Here is an 11,015-nt window from a genome sequence, read left to right as displayed (position 1 = left end):
GCTCGGGCTCATCGTGGGACCAGTGCCAGTGGGTGCGTCAAGCTTTGCGCGCAGCTCCGAATTGTCACATGGCTGTGTTTACGTTGTGGCAGCAGCATGAGGAAGCGACTGACCTATAATTGAGTAAATGTGTAAGTATTATATTTTCTTGACGTTACACCATCATATTCACCAGCTAATAAGCTTTAGACTGATTCAGTTCACAATCCTTCTACAATGGCCAACATATGGCGGCCCTAGTTCACTCTTATGATCTGCAGTCATCATCATAATTAAAGTCCCAGCCTCTCCGATATGGCCACCATGTGGTCTCAATGGAATACTACACTTGATATATTTTCCCCCCCCTTTTTCCCCCCATTTTCGTGGTATCCAATTGATGTGATAATTTGGTATACATGGGGCCAATATCAACAGTAGAAAGTGGCTTCTTCTCCTTGTCACATCTTCCTCATCTTAACTGGTTTGGCCGGACAGGCCTGTTCGAAACTCAAACCCAATTCATGAATAGGAACGAGTTATCAGGAATTCATTTAGCTTTCACCTGTTTTCAGATCAGTTTAGTTGAAGGAAAGGATGAAAATACATTTAATATTGAGATCCACCCATTGTTGAATTTATACCTAGAGTGATTTGTGATTTAATAACAGGCAACTTAAAAAATATTTCAGCTAAGTATGAGACACATTACAATTCCCACAAAGTGGGTTAACCCTATTGGCATGATGCGTATGATGTTTGCCATTCACACCAGCAACCCAGGTTCGCTACATTGGTGTCAGAAGAGGGTTGGTGACCATTTGGCCATCGGAACGCACGGCCCGGGATGTGTGAGGGGGCTGAATAGTTGACACACAGGGATGTGGCTTACTGTTTGGAGAGAGCAGTGTAGGAATCCTCGCTCTATGAGCCCAATAACAATTGGCGCGATGCATAAGGTGTTTGCCTTTCACACCAGCAACCTGGGTTCGCTTCCCCGCCATTCCACAATATTATAGCCTGAAGATTGCATGAAGATACAAATTAGAAGTCATTTTCCAATACCTGTTATGACTCGGTCCAGAAAAATGCCTAGCTTAGTCTCTACCTACACCCAGGTTGGGTAGGTGTAAGCAATATGGTAAAAATTCCACCTAACCCATCTGAGGCAAGGTGGAGCTACAATCATATACAGTGAGCGCCAAAAGTATTGGGACACATTGTTGTTGTTTTGGCTTTGTACTCAAAGAACTGTGAGGTGCAGTTCTGTCAGCTTGTGCAGACTGTCAGCTTTAATTTCAGGGTATTACCATCCATATCAGATGAACCATAGACATTACAGCACTTCTTGTACATAGTCCCCCCCCCCCCTCCATTTTAGGGGATCAAAAGTATTGGGACAAATTCAGTTATGTGTATTAAAGTAGTAAAAACTTAAGTATTTGGTCCCATATTCATAGCACGCAATGACTACATCAAGCTTGTGACTACAAATTTGTTGAATGTCCTGTTTGTTTTGGTTGTGTTTCAGATTATTTTGTGCCCAATAGAAATGAATGGTAAATAATGTATTGTGTCATTTTTGAGTCACTTTTATTGTAAATAAGAATAGAATGTTTCTAAACACTTCTACATTACTGTGGATGCTACCATGGTAACAGATAATCCTGAATGTATCATAAATAATGATGAGTGATAAAGTTACAGACGCACAAATATCATGTAATATATAATTCAGGTTTAAGTTTGCATGTACAAATACAGAAAACTCACAATACTTTCACTGGATGGCCCTATCACTTTCTAAAGTGTTACACAGTGCTTTCACAGACTAGGCCTAGTTGCTGGCCCAGTTCAAAACGTACCAAAAACAGTGACAATTTCTTTTTAAACAGTTATCTAATGCACACTTACAAATAAACAGTAAATAAACTCAGCAAAAAAAGAAAAGTCCTCTCACTGTCAACTGCGTTTATTTTCAGCAAACTTAACATGTGTAAATATTTGTATGAACAAGATTCAACAACTGAGACAAACTGAAAAAGTTCCACAGACATGTGACTAACATAAATGGAATAATGTGTCCCTGAACAAAGGGGGGGGTCAAAATCAAAAGTAACAGTCAGTATCTGGTGTGGCCACCAGCTGCATCTGCTCATGGACTGCACCAGATGTGCCGGTTCTTGCTGTGAGATGTTACCCCACTCTTCCACCAAGGCACCTGCAAGTTCCCGGACATTTCTGGGGGGAATGTCCCTAGCCCTCACTCTCCGATCCAACAGGTCCCAGACGTGCTCAATGGGATTGAGATCAGGGCACTTTGCTGGCCATGGCAGAACACTGACATTCCTGTCTTGCAGGAAATCAATCACGCACAGAACGAGCAGTTTGGCTGGTGGCATTGTCATGCTGGAGGGTCTTGTCAGGATGAGCCTGCAGGAAGGGTACCACATGAGGGGGGAGGATGTCTTCCCTGTAATGCACAGCGTTGAGATTGCGTGCAATGACAACAAGCTCAGTACGATGATGCTGTGACACACTGCCCCAGACCATGACGGACCCTCCACCTCCAAATCGATCCCGCTCCAGAGTAAAGACCTCTGTGTAACGCTCATTCCTTCGACGATAAACGCGAATCCGATCATCACCCCTGGTGAGACAAAACCGCGACTCGTCAGTGAAGAGCACTTTTTGCCAGTCCTGTCTGGTCCAGCGATGGTGGGTTTGTGCCCATAGGGTCCTGAAAAAGGGACGTTTATTTTTTTGCTGGGGACATTACCTTTAGGGAAGGTGCTCTCAATAAACTTGTTGGACCCCAAAGCCATCAAAACCTCTCCATCAAAACCTCTCCAAACACAACATAATAAGCAACCATCTGAAAACATTATTGCAGTGGAATAACTTTCGAAGCATTAAACACTTGGATTTTGTCAACCTTAAAATCAACAAACACTGATACAAATAAAACATACCTTCTGAACGCATATCACCTTCTGAACACATGTCGCCTTCTGAACGCATATCACCTTCTGAACGCATATCGCCTTCTGAACACACATTGTCTTCTGAACACACATCACCGGCATGCTACAACGCCGCCACCGCACGCGCACACACACAGACACACACGTTTTACTATCCTTGTGGGGACCTCAAATGTATTTCCTTCCAAAATCCTATTTCCCTGACCCTAAAATAACCCTTTTCCTCGGGGGACCTGGGAAATGTCCCCATGAGGGAGAATATTCCTTGTTTTACTATCCTTGTGGGGACTTTTTGGTATTTCGTTACCCACGAGGATAGTAATACAAGTGCACGTGCAAGCACAGACAGACAGACACACACACAGAGAGACACAGAGAGCTTTCAGCTGAACAGGAGACATGTTTAATATATACAGTCATTGGCTTTTATACCTTTTACATGTAAAGCACTAATTAAGGTCCCCTGCAAAACATAATTAGAAAGCATGGTTCCTACCCGGTTACATAATGGGAAACACCATTTTTTTCACCCCACTTACCTCTTGATACCAGAGTGCCTTTCATAGCAGGTTAGGAGAACTTACGCAGCAGGTTAGGAGAATTAACATAGCAGGTTAAGAGGCTCAGGTTAAGGTTAGAAAAAGGGTTACGAAAATTCTTTCCTAACCTACAATGAAAATTATTTTGTATCAGAGTGGCATGAAATCACAGCTCCCATATTTCCCTCTGATGTGAATAGTCTACAAACTCATCAGTTCATCAATTTTATCACTTTCCCTAGGAATTTCTAAAAACCTATCAAACCTATGTCTTTCTATAAAATTCTTACATTGTACAAACGGGGTCGCTCTCACCTTAATTTTTTTTGTCTGAAGAAGGAAACTGCTTGTCCTCACCTCAGTGGTCCACACCATAGAGAATCATAGAGACCTCTAGTGGCCCTGTTGGAGTCATGTCCAACCAGGTCATCAGGAGGGATCAGCCAATCGTGAAGAAGAAAATGGGATTGCCTCAATGGTTCTGCCCATGCTGTCACATGATAATATTAGCGTCATGATAGCAACACTAGCTGGATCCTATCCACATTAAGACTTCCGGTTTTCATATTTTGACTTAAAAATAAAAGTCCACGGTAAAACGCTAGGTGCATGATACGAAATGAATATTTTTTGCAGCTTCACATAGGGCATAATGTTAAAATTATGTTGAAAAAATATTATAACTGCATGTGGGAAAATCTAAACTAAAGAGAATTACTACTTTATATAAGATAACAAATATTATAAGGTGGAGCACATTGAGAAATGCTAAGAGCTTAAGTAAATTAATGTCAAGAACATAATAGCCTACTGGTAAAAAATATACAATCAACATTTTCAATAATAAATTATAATTTTGATTGTATGATTCTTGTTTATTTACTGGTGCTATTGTTCGGAGATGCAATTTTGAAATGTAATGTTTAAGAAAGGTGGGGTGGGAAGGACTCAGTAGGGTCTGTAGAATCTATATATGGTATCATTTCATGGGGCTCTGAATAATACAGAGTGTTGCTGGACTTTTACTGTGGTCTAAAGTGTGGTGCATGAACACTAAATGGTACAAATATAGCACTGTACAGGAAAAACGATCCAGTCTACTCAGTAGTCTCAAGAAATCAAAACAGGTGAGTTTGAACAAAAAGGTAGGTCATAGGAAGCTTTATGTTGACATTTGAACCGTGAGACATATCAGCACCATGGACAGCTACCCTTTTAGAATGTTATGTTATCACAATTACTCAGTTGGGGTTCTACTAAGCAAATACGTTCCGTTTTTCAGGGGGGGGGGGGGGGCTGTGTCGAACAGCCCGCTGGTTATTACACTGTCTTTCTTGTAATGCCTTAATTTAATCCTGCATGTTATATTAATTGACTGTTTTTGTGTTGAATATCAGTTGAAAAAACAAAACACCTTAACACTTTAAAAAAAATCTTACCCTGGTGTGAAATAAAATACCATTCCATCCATGACTTTCATGCATTCTTGCCTTGCGCTAATGGAAGTGCCAAATGCACTCTTAGAAAAAAGGGTTCTTTGGCTGTCCCCATAGGAGAACCCTTTTTGGTTCCAGGTAGAAACCTTTTTGGTTCCAGGTAGAACTATTTGGGGTTCTATGTAGAATCCTCTGGGGAAAGGGTTCTACATGGAAGCCAATAGGGTTCTTTCTACCTGGAACCAAAAGGGTTCCCCTGGAACCAAAAAGGGTTATTCAAGGGGTTATCCTACGAGGACAGCAAAACGATGAAGCAAAACGGTACAAACAGAGAATGTAAATGAAGCTCGGGTTCAAAACCTATTGCCTGTGGAGAGTTTAAATGAGGGAATGTCAACTGCTCAAAGAAGACTTCCACATATGTTAAATGTACACACGTTTGAGGATAAAGATCCTGCTTCTGATTTTCATCCTGATGTAGCCAAGAGTTCGTATGAGGAAATGTCAGTGGTGCAGCACAATCAAATCTGACAAATAAGATATTGGGAAGGAATACTACCACTTAGAGACAAAATGTTGTGGTAGAGGTTTATCAGATGAGGAAATCGTAAGCTCTATGACAACCGAATAAGATGAGCAGTGTGTAACTGGAGAGGTTTAAGTCGAAATAGGCGAGGATACACTCCAATGTGTTTCTTCAGATGAGGCAAATGTTGGAGGGTTCAGGCATACCACTCCAAATAATGGTGTTAACATTGAATCGTGATGAATGGGAGAAGTCCATTCGGAGAGAAGTGGTAAGTATTTCAAAAAGTTGTCATGGGTAGGCCTATTTGCAGGAAAGATTCAAGAGCCAAATCCTTAATGCATGTACATTTTCGACATCATACATTTTCAGTCACTCAGAAAAGGATATATATATAAAAATAATGTTGAGATCCAGAGAGGGAGCAACTTGCATTATCATTACATAACACTGCCGCACAAACGCACAAATAACTTATTGGATTCTGATTAAATAAAGTCACTGCAATTACTGAAAGAAAAAGTTAAGAATGAAACATCAGCACAAATAATCGTTTTTCCTGTACAGTGCTATAATTGTACCATATAGTGTCCAGGCACAACACTTTAAGCTGTTTGACCACAGTAAAAGTCCAGAAAAACGTTGTATTATTCAGAGCCCCATTAAATGCCACCATATATTGATTCTACAGATCCTACTGAGTACTCCCCCACCCCACTTTTACATCGGCACAAAATAATATATTTTTCTCGAATAAGCCCATATGTATTCCATATGCAGTGGATTTACATTGTGGCCAATTGAATGGGTGGAGTAAAATGCCAGCAACACTGCATATTATTCAGTGCCCCTTGAAATTACACCATATATGGATTGTACAGGCTCTAATGAGTATTCCCTACAATACTTTTACTGCGACATCTAATATATTTTTTTGCTCTATAAGCCAATATGTATTCAGTATACAGTGATTCGCATTGAGAGCGTTTATTTGACCTTGGAACATGTTTTAAAACCCAAAAATGTTTTAACCTTTAACTAGGCAAGTCAGTTAAGAACAAATTCTGATTTACAATGACGGCCTACCCCAGTCAAACACGGACAAGGCTGTGCCAATTGTGCGCCTATTTGTGGGACTCCCAATCACAGCCAGATGTGATGCAGCCTGGATTTTAACGAGGTACTGCAGTAATGCCTCTTATACTGAGATGCAGTGACAATCACAAGGATAGGTGAAACAGATCAGGATGTGACACAGTAAAATGGCTCTTTGGATAGCTTAACCTATATCAATGAGCGTTAGCATTCTAGCTAACAACTGCTGCATCCAAAATAGTTATTTTGCATAGATCACAACCAAATATAATCCTAGCGACTGTTCAAGCAAGAAACAAAACCTAATTGTAAGTGTATGACATCCTAAAAAGGTTATTTTGTTTAGAAGTAATAAAAACGTAAATGTTTGTTGAATGGGTAAGAATGGCTAAGAGACGCGCTAGTCTTTGCGTGACGTCAGTGTGCCCTTGTACTGGAAAATGTCTACAGTGGCACAGATACAAAGATGAATCCTCTATCAATCTCTATGGTTCACACTAGTTGACTGCAGGTTTGTTCGAGTTTTGATTGGTCTGAACTGTGTGAATTGCTCATATCTGATTGGGTAATCCAGTTTTAGCAACTGCTAGTATCACCGCCACTGCACAGACCCACACAATGTAAGAGAGACTGCACTCCAAGGTAATCCATTAGAAATGGTATCTAGTTAACGTTAGCTATAGCCATTTTACTTGGTGCATTTGGTTGTTGTAAACCGAAGTAAAATAATGGTTAAGCAGATAGGAAAGGATTTGGATGGGATCATTGGGGTGTATGTAGTTTTGTGTCACGAGGGTGCTTGTTGCGTTGTGTAGTAAAGGTGGGGAGGTAGCACTTGGGTCTTGCTGCCGTCTGTTTACCTAGCCAACTGAATTTGCAACACCAACATAGACACATTAGGATGTCCATGAAGCAAGTTCATCGTAAGTTTACATTACACTTTTCATTTCAGAAATGTTGGCATGACAATCTTCCTTCGAGTTGCTTCGGGTCTCGCTCATAGGCGATTTGAGGGCTCGCGATATATAGCTAGCGGGCAGCAAAACTAGCTGACGTTATTTGCTTATTGCTTGTTATTATCACTGCAATGAATGACCATAATTACATGTCAACTCATGTGTTAGTTAAAGCAAAGTAACTAACTTGCTAGCGTGTCTTGTATTGCATGTTAACTAACTAGCTAGAAACTAGAACTTTGCCACTCAGCTTTGCTAAAGATAGATATAACTAAATTGCTATGCATATTATCAGCCAATAGCGATTGTAACTAGTTTGCGTGCTACTGTAACGTCAGTGTACTATTGATCCCTGGCAACTAACTATAACGTTACCCAACTAGCTAGCTTTTTAGTTGACCTTACACAATAGCCAACTTTAGTTAAAGTTAACTACTTGTAGATATTTTCCTGAATGCACCCATGCATTATGTTTAGCTACCATATAATAACAAGTTAGTGAAGTTTCTGCGCGTGCAGCTACGTCAGTATACTAGCGTATTAATTCTAGCTAGAACGTTAGCTACACCGAATTTCTAGCGTCCTCTAAGGCTATAATGCCACGGAGGTGCATTGAACCTGCCTGTGAAAACACTGCCGATGGTTGACAAACCAGCTCTTCATGACTAAAACGCTCATATTTTAGACCTCAAACTAAGGATATCAAGCTTAGTAAAAACAACCATGTATTATAATACAATGCAGAAAAATAAACCAGATTGCAATTTATTTATAAAGCCCTTTTTTACATCAGCCGACGTCACAAAGTGCTATACAGAAACCCAGCCTAAAAGCCCAAACAGCAAGCAATGCAGATGTAGAAGCACGGTGGCTAGGAAAAACTCCCTAGAATGGCAAGGAACCTAGGTAAAAACCTAGCAGTCCTCTTCTGGCTGTGCCGAGTGGAGATTATAACAGTACATGGCCAAGATGTTCAAATGTTCATAGATGACCAGCGGGGTTATAATAATAATCACAGTGGTTGTAGAGGGTGCAACAGGTCAGCACCTCAGGAGTAAATGTCAGTTGGCTTTTCATAGCCAATCATTCAGAGTTAGAGACAGCAGGCGCGGTAGAGAGAGAGTCGAAAACAGCAGGTCCGAGACAAGGTAGCACGTCCGGTGAAGTCAGGGTTCCATAGCCGCAGGCAGAACAGTTGAAACTGGAGCAGCAGCATGACCAGGTGGACTGGGGACCAGTCAGGTTATCAGGCCAGGTAGTCCTGAGGCATGGTCCAAGGGCTCAGGTCCTGAGAGAGAGAGAGGCACCGGATAAGACAGGAGAAATACTCCAGATATAACAGGCTTACCCTAGCCCCCGGACACAAACTATTGCAGCATAATTACTGGTGGCTGAGACAGGAGGGGTCGGGAGACACTGTGGCCCTGTCCGACTATACCCACAGACAGGGCCAACCAGGCGGGATATAACCCCACCCACTTTGCCAAAGCACAGCCCCAAAACCACTAGAGGGATATCTTCAACCACAAACTTACTACCCTGTGACAAGGCCGAGTATAGCCCAAGAAGATCTCCCCCACGGCACGAACCCGAGGGGGGCACCAACCCAGACAGGAAGATCACGTCAGAGACTCAACCCACTCAAGTGACGCACCCCTCCTAGGAACGGCATGGAAGAACACCAGTAAGCCAGTGACTCAGCCCCCGTAATAGGGTTAGAGGCAGAGAATACCCGTGGAGAGAGGGGAACCAGCCAGGCAGAGACAGCAAGGGCGGTTCGTCGCTCCAGTGCCTTTCCGTTCACCTTCACACTCCTGGGCCAGACTACACTCAATCATAGGCCCCACTAAAGAGACGAGTCTTCAGTAAAGACTTAAAGGTCGAGACCGAGTCTGCGCCTCTCACATGGATAGGCTGACCATTCCATAAAAATGGAGCTCTATAGGAGAAAGCCCTGCCTCCAGCTGTTTGCTTAGAAATTCTAGGGACAATAAGGAGGCCTGTGTCTTGTGACCGACGCGTACATGTCGGTATGTACAGCAGGACCAAATCGGAAAGATGGATAGGAGCAAGCCCAAGTAATGCTTTGTAGGTTAGCAGTAAAACCTTAATCAGCCCTAGCCTTAAGGAAGCCAGTAATATGATAAAAAAATGTGGTTCTAGTCAAGCTGGAAAGTAGAGCATTGCAGTAGTCTAATCTAGAAGTGACAAAAGCATGGATACATTTTTATGCATAATTTTTGGACAGAAAGTTTCAGATTTTTGCAATGTTACGTAGATGGAAAAAAGCTGTCCTTGAAACAGTCTTGATATGTTCGTCAAAAGAGAGATCAGGGTCCAGAGTAACGCAGAGGTCCTTTACTGTTTTATATGACACGACTGTACATCCATCAAGATTAATTGTCAGATCCAACAGAAGATCTTTGTTTCTTGGGATCTAGAACTAGCATCTCTGTTTTGTCCAAGTTTAAAATTAAAACATTTGCCGCCATCCACTTCCTTATGTCTGAAACACAGGCTTCCAGGGAGGGCAATTTTGGGGCTTCACTATGTTTCATCGAAATGTACAGCTGTGTATCGTCCGCATAGCAGTGAAAGTTAACATTATGTTTCCGAATGACATCACCAAGAGGTAAAATATATAGTGAAAACAATAGAGGTCCTAAAATGGAAACTTGAGGAACACCAACATTTACACTTGATTTGTCAGAGGACAAACCATCCACAGAGACAAACTGATATCTTTCCGACAGATAAGATCTAAACCAGGCCAGAACTTGTATGTGTAGACCAATTTGGGTTTCCAATCTCTCCAAAAGAATGTGGCGATCGATGGAATCTTTATTACTACCACATTTAGTGAGTTTGGTACACATCCTGTTGATAGTGAGCCGTTTATTATGTTCAACATAGGAGGGCCAAGCACAGGAAGCAGCTCTTTTAGTAGTTTAGTTGGAATAGGGTCCAGTATGTAGCTTGAAGGTTTAGAGGCCATGACTATTTTCATCAATGTGTTTAGATATATTATTTAAAAAAACTTGAGTGTCTCCCTTGATCCTAGGTCCTGGCAGTGTTGAGCAGACTCAGGACAATTGAGCTTTGGAGAAATATGCAGATTTACAGAAGAGTCCGTAATTTGCTTTCTAATGATCATGATCTTTTCGTCAAAGAAGTTCATGAATTTATCACTGCTGAAGTGAAAGCCATCCTCTCTTGGGGAATGCTGCTTTTTAGTTAGCTTTGCGACAGTATCAAAAATAAATGTAGGATTGTTCTTATTCTCAATTAAGTTGAAAAAAATAGGATGATCGAGCAGCAGTGAGGGCTCTTCGATACTGCATGTTACTGTCTTTCCAAGCTAATCGTAAGACTTCCAGTTTGGTGAAGTGCCGTTTCCGTTCCAATTTTCTGGAAGCTTGCTTCAGGGCTTGGGTATTTTCTGTATACCAGGGAGCTAGTTTCTTATGACAAATGTTTTTTGTTTTTAGGGGTGCGACTGC

The 11,015-nt window shown here is 41.5% G+C and overlaps 1 protein-coding gene across 2 annotated transcripts in view; it reads left to right on the top strand.

Moving 5' to 3' along the window:
• Positions 1-7,113: 7,113 nt before the first annotated feature.
• LOC139531725 (polypeptide N-acetylgalactosaminyltransferase 11-like) overlaps positions 7,114-11,015 on the top strand; it is a 55,482-nt gene continuing 51,580 nt past the window's right edge. Inside the window, exon 1 of one of the 2 annotated variants that reach the window (XM_071328450.1) lies at positions 7,114-7,201. The gene's annotated coding sequence lies outside the window, so the exon portion shown is untranslated. Of the gene's footprint in view, positions 7,202-7,224; positions 7,483-11,015 lie in introns of those variants that run through there. The other variant, XM_071328451.1, reaches the window with a different exon arrangement.

This window comes from Salvelinus alpinus, chromosome 10 (genome assembly GCF_045679555.1).
Source record: "Salvelinus alpinus chromosome 10, SLU_Salpinus.1, whole genome shotgun sequence".
In the NCBI taxonomy this organism is placed as follows: Eukaryota; Metazoa; Chordata; class Actinopteri; order Salmoniformes; family Salmonidae; genus Salvelinus; species Salvelinus alpinus.
This window is presented reverse-complemented; position numbering and strand designations above follow the sequence as displayed.